Source organism: Periplaneta americana, chromosome 8, assembly GCF_040183065.1.
Source record: "Periplaneta americana isolate PAMFEO1 chromosome 8, P.americana_PAMFEO1_priV1, whole genome shotgun sequence".
In the NCBI taxonomy this organism is placed as follows: Eukaryota; Metazoa; Arthropoda; class Insecta; order Blattodea; family Blattidae; genus Periplaneta; species Periplaneta americana.
In genome coordinates this window covers 4,092,412-4,110,912 of record NC_091124.1, presented here as the reverse complement: position 1 = coordinate 4,110,912, position 18,501 = coordinate 4,092,412, and the positions used below count along the sequence as shown (strand labels likewise).

Genomic DNA, 18,501 nt, shown 5'->3' with positions numbered 1-18,501 from the left:
GTCCATGAAGATATTTCATACTTCAGGAAAGCACAAAATGATGTACTTGGTAACTTAATAGTAAATCTGTTATGATGATGATGATGATGATGATGATGATGATGATGATGATGATGATGATGATGATGATGATGATGATGATGATGATGATGATGATGGTGGTGGTGGTGGTGGTGATGATTATGATGATGATGGTGATAGTAATAGTAATAATAATAATAATAATAACAATAGTATAATAATATTATCAAGGAGCATCCTAAATTAAATGAAGCATGATCACTTAAAATAACATTTAAAGTAAATCTAATTTGTATCTTAACCCTAAGTTCGAACTAAAACCCACGAGTATGATATGTTCATATCTGCACAAGTACCTTTCAACACTACACTCATTTCGCTGTCAACTCACTCACTGCACTGGAACTACGACACATTTCACTGACACTATCCCGATTTCACTAACACTTCAAAAACATTTCCTGTTCAATTACTTTGCACTACCACTATAAACTATAAAACTTCACCGACATAAACACACTTCTTCACTGGTACAACACTTCAAATAACAGAATAACAATTACACCTTTATTATTCCACTTTTATTAACTTCAAAATCGCTAATGTGCAAGTGTTTAATTTTTAATCTTGCCTATTCAAGAACACTTCCAAAAACAACAGTTGGCTTGTTCGGGTGTGAGGTACCTGCTTATAAATTATATAATTTTGAATTTTATTTTATTATTATTATCATTATTATCATTACCATTATCATTATTATTATTACTATTATTATTATTATTATTATCATTAATAATTATCTGTAGTATGGAACTCCATTACTTCCACTGACTCGGCTAAATTGGAGAATATTCAAAGAAAATTTATTTCCATGTGTTCTTACAGATTTTACCAAATTCCGATGATTATAAATATGAGATTAACTGTAAATATTTTAACTGCTGCAGTTTATTTGCCAGACAAGATCTTTATTATTTATTTTTTTTGTAAAGTCATTAAGGGTGATATTGATTGTGAATCTTTCATAAGCAATATCAGTCTTCGTATCCCTGCTAAGGGTTTAAGATTTCATAACATTTTTTATAATAGAAATTCAAAATCTCTCTCTCCGGTCTGAAGATGTATAAAATATGCTAATTTGCATGAATTAAGCTTGGATCCATTTAATGTGTAGTATACACCTTCTGAGTTTATCATGTCCTTACTTGTTATTATTGTCAGATATTGCTATTTATTTTGTTGCATTTGGTCAAAGATTATTGATGACTATTATATTGATTGTATTTCATCTCACTGCCATTTCTATCATTCATTCTCATCATCATTTCTTCTGTTTTGTTTTGTAGCTTGTGCTAAACTGTAATTGGCCTTGTGGTGTTGTTTTGCACATTAATATTATAAATAAATAAATAAATAAATAAATAAATAAATAAATAAATAAATAAATAAATAAATAAATAAGTAAATAAGTAAATAAGTAAGTAAATAAGTAAGTAAGTAAGTAAATAAGTAAGTAAGTAAATAAGTAAGTAAGTAAATAAGTAAGTAAATAAGTAAGTAAGTAAATAAGTAAGTAAGTAAATAAGTAAGTAAGTAAATAAGTAAATAAATAAGTAAGTAAGTAATTAAGTAAGTAAATAAGTAAATAAATAAGTAAGTAAGTAAATAAGTAAATAAGTAAAGAAATAAGTAAGTAAATAAGTAAATACATAAGTAAGTAAGTAATTAAGTAAGTAAATAAGTAAATAAGTAAGTAAGTAAGTAAATAAGTAAATAAGTAAGTAATTAAGTAAATAAGTAAGTAATTAAGTAAATAAGTAAATAAGTAATTAAGTAAATAAGTAAATAAATAAATAAGTAAATAAGTAAATAAATAAGTAAGTAAATAAGTAAGTAAGTAAGTAAATAAGTAAGTCAATAAATAAGTAAATAAGTAAATAAATAAATAAGTAAGTAAATAAGTAAATAAATAAGTAAATAAATAAATAAGTAAATAAATAAATAAGTAAATAAATAAAAAAATATGTAAATAAATAAATAAATAAGTAAATAAATAAATAAGTAAATAAATAAGTAAGTATATAAATAAATAAGTAAATAAATAAATAAGTAAATAAATAAGTAAATAAATAAATAAATAATGTTTATTATTATTATTATTATTTTTATTATTATTACTGTTATTATTTTTATTATTAATGCTTTTATTATTATTATTTTTATTATTTTTATTATTGTTATTATTTTTATTATTATTATTTTATTATTATTATTATTATTATAATTATTATTATTTTTATTATTATTATTTTTGTTATTATTTATTTTATTATTATTATTATTATCATTATTATTATTATTATTATTATTATTATTAAAAATAGAGTCACTAGCATGAGACGAATTAAAAGTGATACAACGTAGCATGTCTATTTAATTAAAATAAATGAAGCAGTAAGTGAAGAACAGTTTTATTTCTCCCGGATACGTGATGAAGGCTAAGATGAAATGGATCGCTGCCACGCCCCCTGATGTGAATCTTGTGCCAGATAAGAGAATGTCTGCATGGGGCCTAGTCACGACCGACGAGCGATGCCATCTCGCCCACGCAGACATATATCGACTATTGACTCCAGCTAACACAGGAGGCCGAGATAGATTTCATTGGCAATGCTTCGGTCCAATTCTCTTAAGAAAATTAAAGCAAGCGTCGGTTTTAAAGACGTTTTTGTTTTGTCATTACTCGCATTATTTGTTCCCTAGCAACGCGTTTGCCAATCTCGTTTTTGGTTTATTTTATTCATCATTTAGGCCTATAACGCATATAATTTAAGGGAAGAAGATGGTTAACATCATTAAATTCAGTAAAATTTTATATTTTTTATTCCTTTAAAATAATCTTTGATATGTGGAAAATACATTGCATACAATTTAATACGTATTTCTGGCCTTGTCAGCTGCTGTACTGCCATTTTTAAAGCCCTACTGCACAGGGTTTTTAAAATGACACTAAAATTTGTTTACAGTTTCCCGTAAATTTAATTTTTTGCTTTGTTCCGTACAAAAAGTTAAATATATCTTCGAAACTATGAATGCTACATTCATGATATTTGGAACACATATTCTCCAGGCTATCAGGAAACTTATCTCTGGAATATAAATGTGTCGTTTTCTTGCATTTGAAAAACACACCACCTTAATTCTATAAACTCTAAAATGCATTCTTACAATATAACTATTTATCTTAAACTTTTGAAAGCCAATACGAAAATTGTGCTCCTGATATTGTAATGAACGTGCTTTTAGTATTGAAATTTCATAGAAATTTTGAATTCTTCTCTAAAAATGGGTGAGATATATCCATTTCAGTGAATTATTGTCTCGTATTTTTTTTTTCAAAATTGGACCCAAAATTAACTCATTAACTAATCTCACATTTAAATTGTTGCAGCAATGATATTTCTACATACCAAAAATAAAAGATCATGTGCCTCAGTTGGCAAAGAAAAATTCCAATTTTATGCGTCTAATGTGCAATGTAGAGTGTGCACAAGGAGGACTAAATTCAGGGTCAGATTACACATCCTTAGAAAATGACTAATCAAGAAATTATGTACAAAGTGTGATACATCAAAGCAATATATAGGTAAGCCATGCGATTAACGGGTGTCCTACATTAGCAGTGCGTCGCATCTGGGAAGACACACCCAAGAATGTAAAACATAGCATAAAAAATTCACGACGAAATAAATAATCTAGCAACGGATGCAGATCACTGACATCAGTCAGCGGTGGTTGGCAGTCAGTGTTACGTAGTTGTAGATCAAACAGTGACAAGGGCATGTGACTTCAAATTGATTTGATGAAACACATGGAGTAAAGAATCCGTGAAGTTATTGTTATAGGGTTGACTGTTATTCATAGCTTATTTCATTCCGTCCATTGTACGCACTTAAATCCGCATCAAGTTGTATTCAGCCTATTTATCCCAATTCCATAACACACAGCCCTGCAGCCTATAGAGGTTGCCTGCCATTGTATGAACTTCCCCAAATAACCTGTCTACTTTTTCTTCTTATAGTACTGTACACAGTCCACCGCTGTGGACTAACGGTTAGCATATCTGACCGTGGAAAGAGCGGGTCCGGGTTCAAATCCTGATTGGGACAAGTTACCTGGTTGAGATTTTTTTCGGGGTTTTCCCTCAACGTATTAGGAGCAAATGCTGTGTAACTTTCGGCGCTGGACCCTGGACTCATTTCACCGGCATTATCACCTTCATTTTACTCTGACTATTACACTCTTACTACGTCATACTACTTTTGACCACTAAAACGGTACGAAAGGACGTATTTCAACCAATCATGGCTGCTTATCGCACAATTTTATCGCGTCCCTAGCATTTGTTTAATTTTATCGCGTCCCTAGCATTTGTTTCTTTGTTTGCCAACATTTGAAACTGCACTGGTCTGGACGTCAAAAATATATATAAAATTACAAACCACTCCAGTCGATGCACAGCAGTTTCAAATATTACTCGCATTGGCATTCAAGAACAAGAATTAATAAAAATCACTGATCATACCTATGCATCTTCTGAAATCCGATTTACAAATAAATGAAGAGCACCATTCAGAAATCCTGAATAAGTTGAATACACCATGTAGGCCTAAATCAACGAGTTCCACTTCTATTACGCACACATCCAATATAACATCAATTGAACCACCAACCACATTCAAATTTGAAAATTGTACATTCAATAATTATTCCTTTTAAAATTATTCATTCGGAAATTCTGAATAAGTTGAATACACCATGTAGGCCTAAATCAACGAGTTCCACTTCTATTACGCACACGTCCAATATAACATCAATTGAACCACCAACCACATTCAAATTTGAAAATTGTACATTCAATAATTTTTCATGTTTATTTTTTATGTCATCGTCGTTAATTAAAACTTTTCTAACACTTGTGTATATTAGTTAGGTTATGTTATAGCTTCTGCTCTGAGAGGATAAAAAGAACTTCTGCTATATGATATTATGGATAGTCACGTATCAGAGATTGTTTAATATTAAGATTTATTGAATAGTAATCATTACAGTGTCTGTATAAAGACACTACTGCCATCTAGCATGCATCTAGCGTAATATTTGTAATGTTGAGATGGTACAATAATACATTTGAAGACAGTTGTATTTTCGTAAGCCAATTAATATTTTATTGTATTGGAGTACTTCGTTACTTCTAATCTTTATATACTTTCTTCTAATCGTGTAATAGTCAATTAAATCCCACTCGAGTTTTGATTTTCTCTAGATAAATCAAAACGTCTAGTGAGATTACTGTTGACAATAGATTACCGTTGCAGTTGATAAAACATCCTAAAATAAACTAATAAAAAGTAAAAAAAAAAAAATATCCCCAGGCCACCATACTGACGACGGACAAACATCCAAACCATGAACGGATTATTTTTTGTTGAGATTTTCGGTAGTATTGAACCTTCTCTGTCACTGTTATGTCCTGAACGTCCTCGAACCCATGTGTACACGCCCCAGGTTCAATGGTACATAGACCTAAACGTAGAGCCATAAAGTCCACCCCTCAACTTGTCCGACATGTCTTGTGTTCCCTTTTTATAGGCGTTCCATGTGGCATCACAACACATGTTAGAAACATGTGCATCGAGAATTGGATGCAAGTGACGCCTTTTTATCTGCGGGGATTGATTCCCACAAAATCTCAGCCACAATGCCCCTCTTCTTTCACTCTCACGCCGGGCCTGGCCGTTTGCGGTCTGGTGCATTGCAAGAAATAACACAAACTTGCACCATATTGGACGCTGTAGAAGATGGAGAACATCGGCCGTGGTGTGCGCTGAGTGGAAGTCACGGTCGTGGTTCGGATCCTGCCTAGGGCATGAATTATCGTGGATTGTTCATGTACAGAACGAGTTAAGAGCATTGTAGAGGTGGTAGTGGTGGCAGGGGTAAAGTCATGCATTGATCTAAAGATGCACTAATGAATGACATTTCAACTTACGTAAATGATGTCCAAGATATTAAAATTCCAACTCTGTGAAAGTTGTGTGGAGCATAAATAAAATTAATTGTAAAGAAACCGTTTGAGATCGTATAAGGTATAACTAAAAAGTACGATTAAAGAATTATATTAACGTACTAGCCGTATCCGTGCGCTCCGCTGCACCTGTTAGAAATAAATATAAAGTAATTACATAATTAAAATAGGACGTTTGATCCAGGGAACAACTTTTACAACAGCGCAAGATAATCTGCTTCGCTCATTACCCAATTTGTTTTGCATTGCATTTATTGCATATATATTTTATGTATTTTAACACGATTCAATTGAGCGTAGTTAAAATTTGAATTATAAAATAATGGATTGCTGAGCTAACCTACTATTACTGCATACTAAATCAATACACTCTCGTTGTTCGTTAATTCTCTGAGATTAAAATGAGTGTACATAAATATTATTTTAAGAAATACAGAAAACGAATGTACAAAATAGCCTATCAAATTTTCTGTGCATAAGAAGCTATTTTAATCTTACCTGTCCTCGATTTACTCAGACGTTACTGTAATAACATTATAGCATTATGTCCATCTAGAGAAACTACACTTTCCAATGGTGAAATAATAATTAATTATACAAATCGGTTATTTAGCTTCTGATATTACTTCATACAAACACAGAAACATTGTATGTAGGCTATGTTTAATAGCTTTCGATTGTTGTTGTCCAAGGCCCCTTATAGACGAAGTCATTTGTTCTTAATTCATTGCACCGTCTTAGATGGCGTTATTTTAATTTTAAAACTCGTTTATCTCATTAAATATCAGTCCTATCAAAATTGTGTAAAGAATAAAACTTATCGGAAATCATTTTTAAAGAAACTTTTGTTATGTAACACTTTTCACAAAAATCAATAATAAGCGAGATATTTCGAGTTATTTAATTCAGGCACCCTTATAACCCCCCTTTTAAATAAAGTATTTTGAATGCCATATAGCCTAAAATCTAAGTTACAACGAACTTAATTTATATTCCAATTTTCATATAAATCGGTTCAGCCATTATCGCGTGAAAAGGTAACAAACATACAGACAGACATACAAACAAAAATTTCAAAAATGCGATTTTCGGTTTCAGGGTGGTTAATTATGTATGTTAGGACCAATTATTTTTGGAAAACCGAAAATTATCAGTAATAAAAGTGTGTGTGCTTCTATGTATACATTCACAGTAGAACGAACTGGCCCCCCTATCCTATTATCTCCTGGTGTAGTTGTCTCATGAGTGATGCCTTATTGGTAGATATGTGATTTTATGCTGATTATTTTACCCTGATTTGGTGTTTAAAATGGTTTAATTTCGGTTAATATTTCTTAAAAAAAACAAGCAATTTTGCGCATATATCGCACCCTAAAAAAACTTGAGAATAGTAAAATAAGTATTAATTATTAAATTAATTTGTATTACTATCTTTGTATCATCTCCGTTACGGTTATTTATTCTATTATTATTATTATTATTATTATTATTATTATTATTATTATTGTTGTTGTTGTTTTTACTATTATTTCTATCATCAACATTATCATTGTGCTCTGTAAATTTATGTAGACTACTGGACTGTACCCGAGCACGAGCATATGCTCATTTCGGGTATCTATTCATATGATTTCATTTCAAATGTAAATTGTGAATAAATTTGAAATTTGAACATTTTTTTAAAATTGTTATTAAAATAATCCTTTTGAAACTAACAGAAAATTGTCTGCATCATAAATTAAATTCATAATTCAATTTCATTCGACTGTGAGAGGGTGACTGTCTTCTTGATCACATGAGGACAGTTGTTGCGGGAAAGTAGTGGGTGTTCAGTTCAAAATGTGTCATGGCTCGCTGTATGTCGTCATGTGGCTAGCCGATGAGCCTAGAGAATTCAATCTTCCTACACTTCCGCAGAGGCGTATTACCTAAATGCGAGAGAAGTTGCCTAACAAGCACGGCGTTCATTCTGAAGATTACTTACCGATACGTAGGGTAACGCCAGTAGTGGCAAGAATGTGAACTGTTTGGAAACACGTACAGAAGTGAGTTTTTTTCCTTATTGTCGGGATATGGGGAGAGGGTTAAGACGATTACTTACGTATTTGTTAACTAGGACGGTCAACATGGACACGGAGCATTTTGATTTGTGTTGTGGAATGTTGCCGTACGCAATCGATGATAACAAATACCCTGCGTACGACTTGCCCGCGCAAAACACAGTTCGAAAGAGGTTATGGTAGCACACAGACTTTACAGACCGCCATCTGTTGCTACGACATTCAAGTTATACCGTACACGTTCTCAAGTTCAGATTGAACGCCTTGGTTAATAGGCAACTTCTCTGACATAAAATCCTAAACTCGCTTCAAATCGCTGACTCACAACAGTGACGTCATGACACACTTTGAAATGAACACCCGGTATATTGAGTATCGTAGAGTCAGTGAACATAGATTTGTGCAGTTCACAAAGCCAAGTAATACATATAAAATAAACAACAGAGGCATAAAAAAACAATAAGAGAAATGACCGTTGTCTGCTTGCATTGTTCCCTGGAAGTAATCCCAGAAACTATGCGTACATCGTTGCCAGATGTCACAGGCATGTAATGCTAAACTATTAAATGTAGAAATGTTCGTGTATATTTTATAACAAAGAAAATTTTCACGTTTTTTTTGGAAGAAAGTGTAATTTTTCGTACGAATTCTCCATAAAACCTGCTTTTTATGTTGAAAATATCGTAATTATGAAGTAATTTCGGGGATTTCTATCAATTTCGCGAAAATTCGAGGATGTATTTCACTTAGTTTTGGACTTTCATTAAGAGATTTTTCATTTTCCATGCATAAAATTAAGTTTTTAATATATTCCACGTGTATGGATAAACACCAAAAAATCACAACTCTACTTATTGGGGTTCAAACCTGTCTTCTAACAGTGGACTGAACAATAATAATAATTGATTTGTAAAGACAAAAAGCTAGAAGTCAGCTGAGGTACTTTACCGTCTCAATTTCTGTTCAACATCATGAAGTATTTTATGCTCGACCATGCCGAAATGTAGTAATTATACACCTGGTAGCAGTCCTTTAATGCATGTCATTAAAGTACACCTATTCATTAAAGTTCAGGTGTTCAGCCAATGACAAGTCAGCTTTGTACCGTTATAAAACCGCAAGTATCGATTATTCTCGGATATGCAATCGAAAGACAATTAGCGAAAAGTGCCGGAGGCTGGAAATCCAATACTGTCGCAGAAGGTTATGCTCTGTTACTATAATAATTAGCGTTAATTGTAAATAATATTCAAATAAATTCAATTTGTCATCTCGTTTTTCAATTCTAAATCAATTTCCAGGTTATATCAGACTAATGTTCATCTTATTCTCTGCCAAGGTCAATGACATTCGGCCTCGGAAAAAATCAATACTTTCGCGTCTGCGCACATCTCACAATTCAGGTCAGTTCGCACATAAACATAAGAAGACCTAATTTTGAATAATTTCAAGTTAGAAATATGGTCGAGCATAAAAAGTCGTATGAAACTTGCCTATAATGGTAATTAAGACGCTCGTATGAAAATTATGAAACTAGCTTGCGCTCGTTTCATAAACAAATATGCTTGTGTCTTAATTACTATCATTATAGGCTCGTTTCATAATGTACTATTTTAAAACTAAATCTTAAGTGATAAAAATAAAATTATAAATCTTTTCTATTTAAAGAAAGTTTGACCATTAAACAGTATCACACCAGAACTGATCACGAAGAGGAAAACGTATTGGTTAGGTCACTGGCTGAGAAGAATCTGCTTTCTGAAGGATGTACCGGAAGGAATGGTGAACGGAGAAGAGTTCAGGGCAGAAGAAGATATCAGATGATAGACAACGTTAAGATATATGGATCATATAAGGAGACAAAGAGGAAGGCGGAAAATAGGAACGATTGGAGAATGCTGGGTTTGCACTGAAAGACCTGGCCTTGGACAGAATACTATGAATGAACGATTGAACTTCATTGTGATGATTTTCTGAATTTTTTTTAATTCTCATTTTTGCAGCCAGTATTTCCATTCTGATGCAGAGACTGGACGAAATTTAGCCTGAGACTGTGCCTGATTTCGTGTCTGACAATGACTTTGTGTATTTTAGTTTCATTTTGGAGATGCCGATAAGCTCACTGTATTATAATATCAATTTTTGTTTTCCACCTGTGCTTATCTTAATATTTGGATTTATATTAACGTTTTCGACACTCGGTGTATGTCATCTTCAGATATGGGGTCTATGTCATTGTGTGCTGTGAAGACCTAGCTTCTTAATTATGTTGTGGGTTGTTCACTTGATGTTGTTCAAGTTGATTACTGTGAATCGTGGATGCTGTTATTGAGTACTTAGACGTATATCAAAAACTCCAACATACAATACTATGGAAAACCAGTGAAAGTGGGTCAAAAAGACAGTTTTTACCAAGAACAGTAAAAACAACCCAATTTTAACGATATAACAGGCCAACACAGCCAACCATATATGTGATAAAAGTGATATAGTGTATACACTGTTTTACAGTGTTTTTATAGTGTATATATTTTACTTGTTTATATTTATGTGTCATAATAATGGCTTTAACATAATTTTCTATTGTCCTATATGGGTTTTCAAAAGATAGAATTTAACAGAATCATAACAACCAACCACACACTGCTTATTAGTAATTTTAGCTAAATTAAGAAATCATGAAAGGTCATACACAAGTGAACAACCCACAACATAATTAAGAAGCTAGGTCTTCACAGCACACAATAACATAGACCCCATATCTGAAGATGACACACACCGAGTGTCAAAAACGTTAATATAAATCCAAATATTAAGATAAGCACAGGTGGAAAACAAAAATTGATATTATAATTTGTGTATTTTGATTTTGCTATTTTCATTACAGAAAATAGAGTGGCTCTTCGGAATCTGTTACGTGGAATATCACGGTAGAAATCACTTACGCTCTTACTAATTCTACTGTTACATTCATCTTTGAACTTGTCTTCACACGGGGACTCCGATAATTTCCTTCGATACTCGACAAGAACGTCTCTTGCTTTTGAGCTTAGTGCACACAAGTTGTCCTGGTGCAGAATGCAATGTATTGGTACTAGCACATTTGTTACGACGGGGACAGATTTCATCGCAATGCTTTTACACAGATTCCCCCTACTGCACCGCAACCTGCCACACCTGCTCTTAGAAGACGTCACTGGCTGTACAAGTCTCGTACTCGCTGCACGTCACAAGTAGACTCATTGTATAGAATTGGTCTAGATCGAGCCCCGGCATCGCGTTGACCCCTCGTGAAGAGAGTCCCTTCATGTCAGGTCGACATTTGTGCTGAGGGTGTAAGATGGACAAGGGTATAATGGCTACGGGCGCCAGTGGGCATATCAAGTGACGCATGCGCAGACCGCTGAGCGATGTGGACGAGTCGTGAGAACGTTCTGCAACAGTTGCCACTGGCTGAAGGAGCGAGAACTGAGCTTACAGGGTTCAGGCTTCATCGGACCCACTTGCTTATTATGGATTTGCCAGTTCACCGTAGCAATAATAATAATAATAATAATAATAATAATAATAATAATAATAATAATAATAATAATAATAATAATAATTTATTTATTTATTTAGAATATTAACATGCAAAACAACAGCACATGGCCAATTACAGTTTAGCACAAGTATAATAATAATAATAATAATAATAATAATAATAATAATAATACAAATAATACAAATAATAATAGAAATAATATAATAATAATACTAATAATAATAGTAATATAAATAATAATAATAATAATAATAATAATAATAATAATAATAATAATAATAATACTAAAAATTATAATAAAATAATAATAATAGTAATAATAATAATAATAGAAATAATAATAATAATAATAATAATAATAATAATAATAATTTATTTATTTATTTAGAATATTAACATGCAAAACAACAGCACATGGCCAATTACAGTTTAGCACAAGTATAATAATAATAATAATAATAATAATAATAATACAAATAATAATAATAGAAATAATATAATAATAATACTAATAATAATAATAGTAATAGTAGTAATATAAATAATATAATAATAATACTAATAATAATAATAATAATAATAATAATACTAAAAATTATAATAAAATAATAATAATAGTAATAATAATAATAGAAATAATAATAATAATAATAATAATAAAATAATAATAATAGTAATAATAATATAATAATAATTTATTTATTTATTTATTTATTTAATGTGCTGTACAACAGCCAGTGGCCAATTACAGTTCAGCACAAATATAACAAAAACATAAAACAGAACAAAACAACAAATGATGATGAGAATGAATGATAGAAATGGCAGTGAGATGGAATACAATCAATATAATAGTCATCATTAATCTTTGACCAAATGCAACAAAGTAAATAGCAATAGCTAACAATAGTAACAAGTAAGGATATATCATGATAAACTCAGACGGTGTATACTACACATTAAATGGATCCAAGTTCAATCCATGCAAATTAGCATATTTTATACATCTGCAGACCGGAGAGAGAGATTTTGAATTTCTATTATAAAAAAATGTTATGAAATCTTAAACCCTTAGCAGGGATACGAAGACTGATATTGCTTATGAAAGATTCACAATCAATATCACCCTTAATGACTTTACAAAAAAATAAATAATCAAGATCTTGTCTGGCAAATAAACTGTAGCAGTTAAAATAAATAAATAAATTTAATTAATTAATAATAAATAATATAATAATAATAATAATAAATTAATCATCATCAAATTGCGTTTTCGTAATTTCATCTAGAAATATATTCACCATGATTAGAGACTTGGGCCTATAATAATAATAATAATAATAATAATAATAATAATAATAATAATAATAATAATAATAATGTTTTATTTTCGCTGGCAGAGTTAAGGCCATAAGGCCTTCTCTTCCACTCAACCAGCCTTAATCAATACAATACATATTTAAATTACAAACTACACTTAAAAGGTTCTCCAGCAATATTCTTCAATTTTAACGACTAGTAGACTACATATTCATTTAAATTTAGATAAACCTATAAGGTAAAGTAGTAACTTAATTTATGAGCTAATTTAATTCAATCAATTATAATTAATTTGAGATTTGAGATAGCTAGTAAAATGATGAAAATTAATTTAATATAATCTTACTAGAACTATGTTACAGGGATAAAAATATATATATATATATATATATATATATATATAAATCTAAAATATATTTCTATAATGAGAATATTAATGTAATTGCCATTAGAGGTTTTGTAAATCTATTTAGAGAAATTAATGATGATAATAAGAATGGACATATGTTAGTTTCATTATATGTATTAAATATTAATCAGCAATTCATCTGTTAAGTAAGAATTTATGTAATTTTGACCTAAATGAAGTTATTGTCCAACAACCCCTTACATCACTCGGAAGCGAGTTCCAATTTCTAGCAACTGAAACTGTATAAGATGAAGAATATAAAGATGTCTTGTGGTAGGGTATAATGAGTAAATTGTTATGATGAGATCTTATACTTAGCTGATGATATGCGGATAAATTTTGAAAACGAGAAGCCAAATACAGACGTGGACAAATTGTTAGCAAAATTTAAGATTTTTATTATATATTTTTACAAAATATGATTCTTCAATTTAGACTACAGTTGAAATTTTTGTGCATTTCCAAATTATTAGCAAAATTGAAGATTTTTATTGTATATTTTTTAAAATTTAACTCCTCAATTTGGACTACATTTGATATTTTTCCATATTTACAAATTATTAGCAAAACTGAAGGTTTTTATTATATATTTTTACAAAATTCGATTCTTCAATTTGGACCACAGTTGACATTTTGGATATTTCCAAATTATTAGCAAAATTGAAGATTTTTGTTTTATATTTTTACAAAATTTGACTCTTCAATGCAGTTAACATTTTTGCTAATTTACAAATTATTAGCAAAATTGAAGATTTTTATTATATATTTTTACAAAACCTGATTCTCCAATTTAAACTACAGTTGACTTTTTGCATATTTCTGTCTTCTATAATGAAGGAAATATGCAAAATTGTCAACTGTAGTCTAAATTGAAAAGTCAAATTTTGTAAATAAAATTATCATAAAAAATCGTCAATTTTGTTAATAATTTGTCCACGTCTGTAGTATGCATTTATAAAGCTTGAAATATGCATGCATGGAGTAAAGTTTAGCCTGCCTGACCGTGAAACAAGCGGTCTCGGGTTCGAATCCTGGTTGGGACAAGTTACCTAGTTGAGGTTTTTTTTTTTTTTCGAAATTTTCCTCAACCCATTAGGGGGTTAGGTACAGCTTACAACAGTAAAATTTTGGAAATATTTAACATTTTTTCCCTCCATTACTGTCTCTTGTACAATAATGAAAATTAGTATGTGTAAAACACTTTCCTTCTGCTATATGAAAAAAATATTTTTACAATAAAAAAAAATGATATACATTTTTTTTTCAAAATTCAAAATGGTGGCAGTTTACTGTGCAGTGATGAAGCGTTTCCCTCATAACTCATAAACTTGTTAACTTTTTCATGTTCTCTCTTTTTTATTTCATTGCTGAAACTCATATTTACAATATCATGCTCTTTCAACTACATTCCTTAATAAATAATATTTCTTTTTATTTTGTGTTAGAAGAAAATACTATATTTGACAATTTTTTAAAATGAATTTATTTTTTATCAGACAATCTATCAAAGGTAGAGAAGTGATCGTGCATCATATTGTAGATATGACATTCATAAATACACACAAAAAATTTCATCACAGAATGTTGGATAGTTTTTTAGTTATGTGGGAAACGCTTCATCACTGCACAGTGAAATAAATTTTGAAAAAAAAAATGTAAATATTTGTTTTTAAATCGTAAAAATATTTTTTTATATAGCAGAAGGACAGTATTTTGCACATACTAATTTTCATTATTGTACAAGATACAGTAAAAGAGGAAAAAAATGTTGAATATTTCCAAAATTTTACTCTGTAAACTGTACCTAACCCTTAAGAGCAAATGCTGAGCAACTTTCGGCGTCGAACCCTAGACCCATTCCGCTGGCATTTACCACCTTCATCTCACTCACACGCTAGATAACCATAACAGTTGGTAAAGCGTCGTAAAATAAACAAATTAAAAAAGAAAGCATATAAATATACTCTCTAAAATCTTAAAATATGCAACCATGTGCCCTAACAAATATATCTTATGTGATTACGATTGTCATAAAAAAAACAGGTTTGCACGTGTTAACTTAGTTTTTGATCGATCGTGCTTTTTTTTCCCCCTACTTACCATTGATGTTACATGCTTCGTAAGTTGACAATGCCGCACGTCCTGGTTGCTATGCTAACAAAAGAAATCACAATTGGTGTTATAACTATATTTGTGCGAGATCGTGCGGTATTTGCTTGGTTTCCGCACAAAACCAATCCGCGGAAAGTCTAAAATTCCACATTCAGTATTCCCAACCTAACACACACAACAATTTCCCTCTTCTTATCGCTTAAGTGACATATTCATTTTACTGCTTTAGGCTTTTAACATATAATTTTTAGAGACGTTCAATATAGTAATAATTATAAATTGGAAACTTACGACTGCAATTTCACCTAAATTGCACTGTTAATTATTGTTTTTAAATATTTGCAAACATTAAGTAAACTCTACAACTCCACTAAAGTCACTGCATTCGTGATGCAAGTAACATTAAGGAAGCCGTTTGTTTTAAGTTCGCATTTATAGACTAGGGGGGAAAAAAGACAGACGTATATCACGGCCTGCTGGAGTATAGTAAACACAGAAAACATTTTAAAGCAACAATGTTGAAGATGGATTTTTTTTTCCAAATTTGCCGTCATTGAACAGAAACCAAGATGGAGATTTCATTGCAACTAACTAGAAATTACTCTTTCAGGTATGTAATAAACGTTATTCGCACAAAATAATGTACGATACAAGAGCGGTATGTTTTCTTTCAATTCTCGGAAATTAAAAAAGCTCAACTACGTTTCGCTTTTTCAAACTTTTCCTCGAACATGAAAACTTCAACATACCGCTCTTGTAACGCATATTACTATTAATAGTGTGCGGTAAGTAAAAACAAATGCCTACATACTGCCTTGGCAACGACGTCCATAACTTACTTATAGGGAAAATTTTTACTTATCAAACAAATTTATGAAATATTCAGAATTAAAAACATATTTATTTGAATGACGATCGTCCAAAATATAATGTACGATACGTTAATTGCTTAACAGAATCTCGGAAACTGAACTGTTTTCTCGATTCTATTATAATTCACTTACCACACTTGTATCACAATATAATATAACATGCAATATGAATTTTGCATATAAATCCAAGCTCCAATCACTTGACACCAGGCATTAAGACAAGAGCTCCACAGATATAATTTGCTTGAAGTCCTCATATCCTAAGTAGAGTCTTCTCAAGTGCCGTAAATGTACGATACAGGACCCATAACTTCATTTCCCTCCTTGCTTACCCCACGTCATTGCCTACCGTAATATTAGATGTCAATATCCTAAAGTATGCATTAACGGGAGCTTGACAGTACCGCGTTTGACCTCCTTGTGTCGTAAGTGGTAATTGCTTCTAATTTCTGGATCTTGTTGGCTCGCATGGCGTGACTGAGTGCCCCTGCTAATTGCTGACCGCAGCACAGATGATTGCTTGATTATTCCATTATGACGTTGCGCAATTATGAAATGCACGTACACGTCTGAATCAACTGCAGACGCTGCCTTTAACATTCCTTCAGATACTAAACCCCGCTGTCTGTGGCTCTGCCATGGATCGCTGAATTCGACGTTCGTGGGCTCAAACCAAGGATCCTCAGCATGGTCTTCGGAGGAGATATAAGTTGAAGATCATGTAAGAGCTTCAGACGAAATTTAAGGGCCAGTCGGCTTGCCTATCCTACCAGCTGGTAGACACATCTGAAGAACAATGCCCCGTAAGAACTTAAGAGGCCTCTGTCCGACAAAGCAGGAAGCAGAATAGAGAGTATGAGGGCGGACACAGATAGGACGTTGCGGTGCATGCACGCAGAACAAATATACATGAGAGCAGAAAGTAAGAGCTGATCTTATCCACATGTCCTTCAGTTTAAGCACGTAACAGAGCTTTTGAAAAGTAAAGCATAACAGCAATTAAATTGAATTGAGAGATTTTGTAGAAAAAAAATAGCCAGATGCGTCAACTTTGTATTTACAAAGGAATATCTTTATGGAACAAAGATAGGCTATTCTTGCGACTATTGTTGTTGGAATTATGACGCCATCGAGAAAATTTTGAATTTACTCCCTATAGTTTTAATACATCTGAAAGGACATGTTTTATGCTGTACTTCATTTGTTTTATACAGAAGCACAATTAATTGTTACAGACAAATAACATAGAAAGATTCACTGTTTACTTTCGAGAGGCTATTTAAGCGATGCTGAACCCAACGCAATGGTGGCAAAAATCGGAACTACATCTCATTTTGTACTTCACAATCTATATTACAGATATCCATTATACCAACAATATATTTTTTGTAGTTGATTATTTAACGACGCTGTACCAACTCCTAGGTTATTTAACGTCGATGATATTGATGATAGCGAGATGGTATTTGGCGAGATGAGGCCGAAGATTCGTCATAGAATACCTGACATTCGGCTTATAGTGTTGATGTTTTCGGCCTTCCTGGTCTTTCAGCATCGTCTAAGCTGACACGAAAACTAGTAGCCAATGAGAAACTGTTCTCCGGTCCACTGTAAGCTCACCACAAACTCTGCTCCGCTGTGGATTTCTGTGAGGTTTTGCCACATAAAGATTCGATCTTTAGTCTTCAATCGTCACAGTACCCGAGACACGTGTAGGCTCCATTTCTAGCTCTCGTTACCTAACACAGAGTATAATGTGGACGAAACGAACACACGTGCTTCTTCTTCAAATCTTCAACTGTAACTGACGTATTTTCATTGGTGTTGTGTCACCAACTTCACAGTTATGCCAACCTGTGCATTAATGTTAATGCTATGTTTTATTTAACGACGCTCGCAACTGCAGAGGTTATATCAGCGTCGCCGGAATTTTGTCCCGCAGGAGTTCTTTTACATGCCAGTAGATCTACTGACATGAGCCTGTCGCATTTAAGCACACTTAAATGCTATCGACCTGGCCCGGAATCGAACCCGCAACCTTAGGCATAGAAGGCCAGCACTATACCAACTCGCCA

General features: G+C 31.9%; 1 protein-coding gene across 1 annotated transcript in view; it reads left to right on the top strand.

Annotated features, from left to right (window-relative positions):
- LOC138704418 (uncharacterized) overlaps positions 1-18,501 on the top strand; it is a 619,974-nt gene that overhangs the window by 300,771 nt on the left and 300,702 nt on the right. The window lies entirely within an intron of this gene.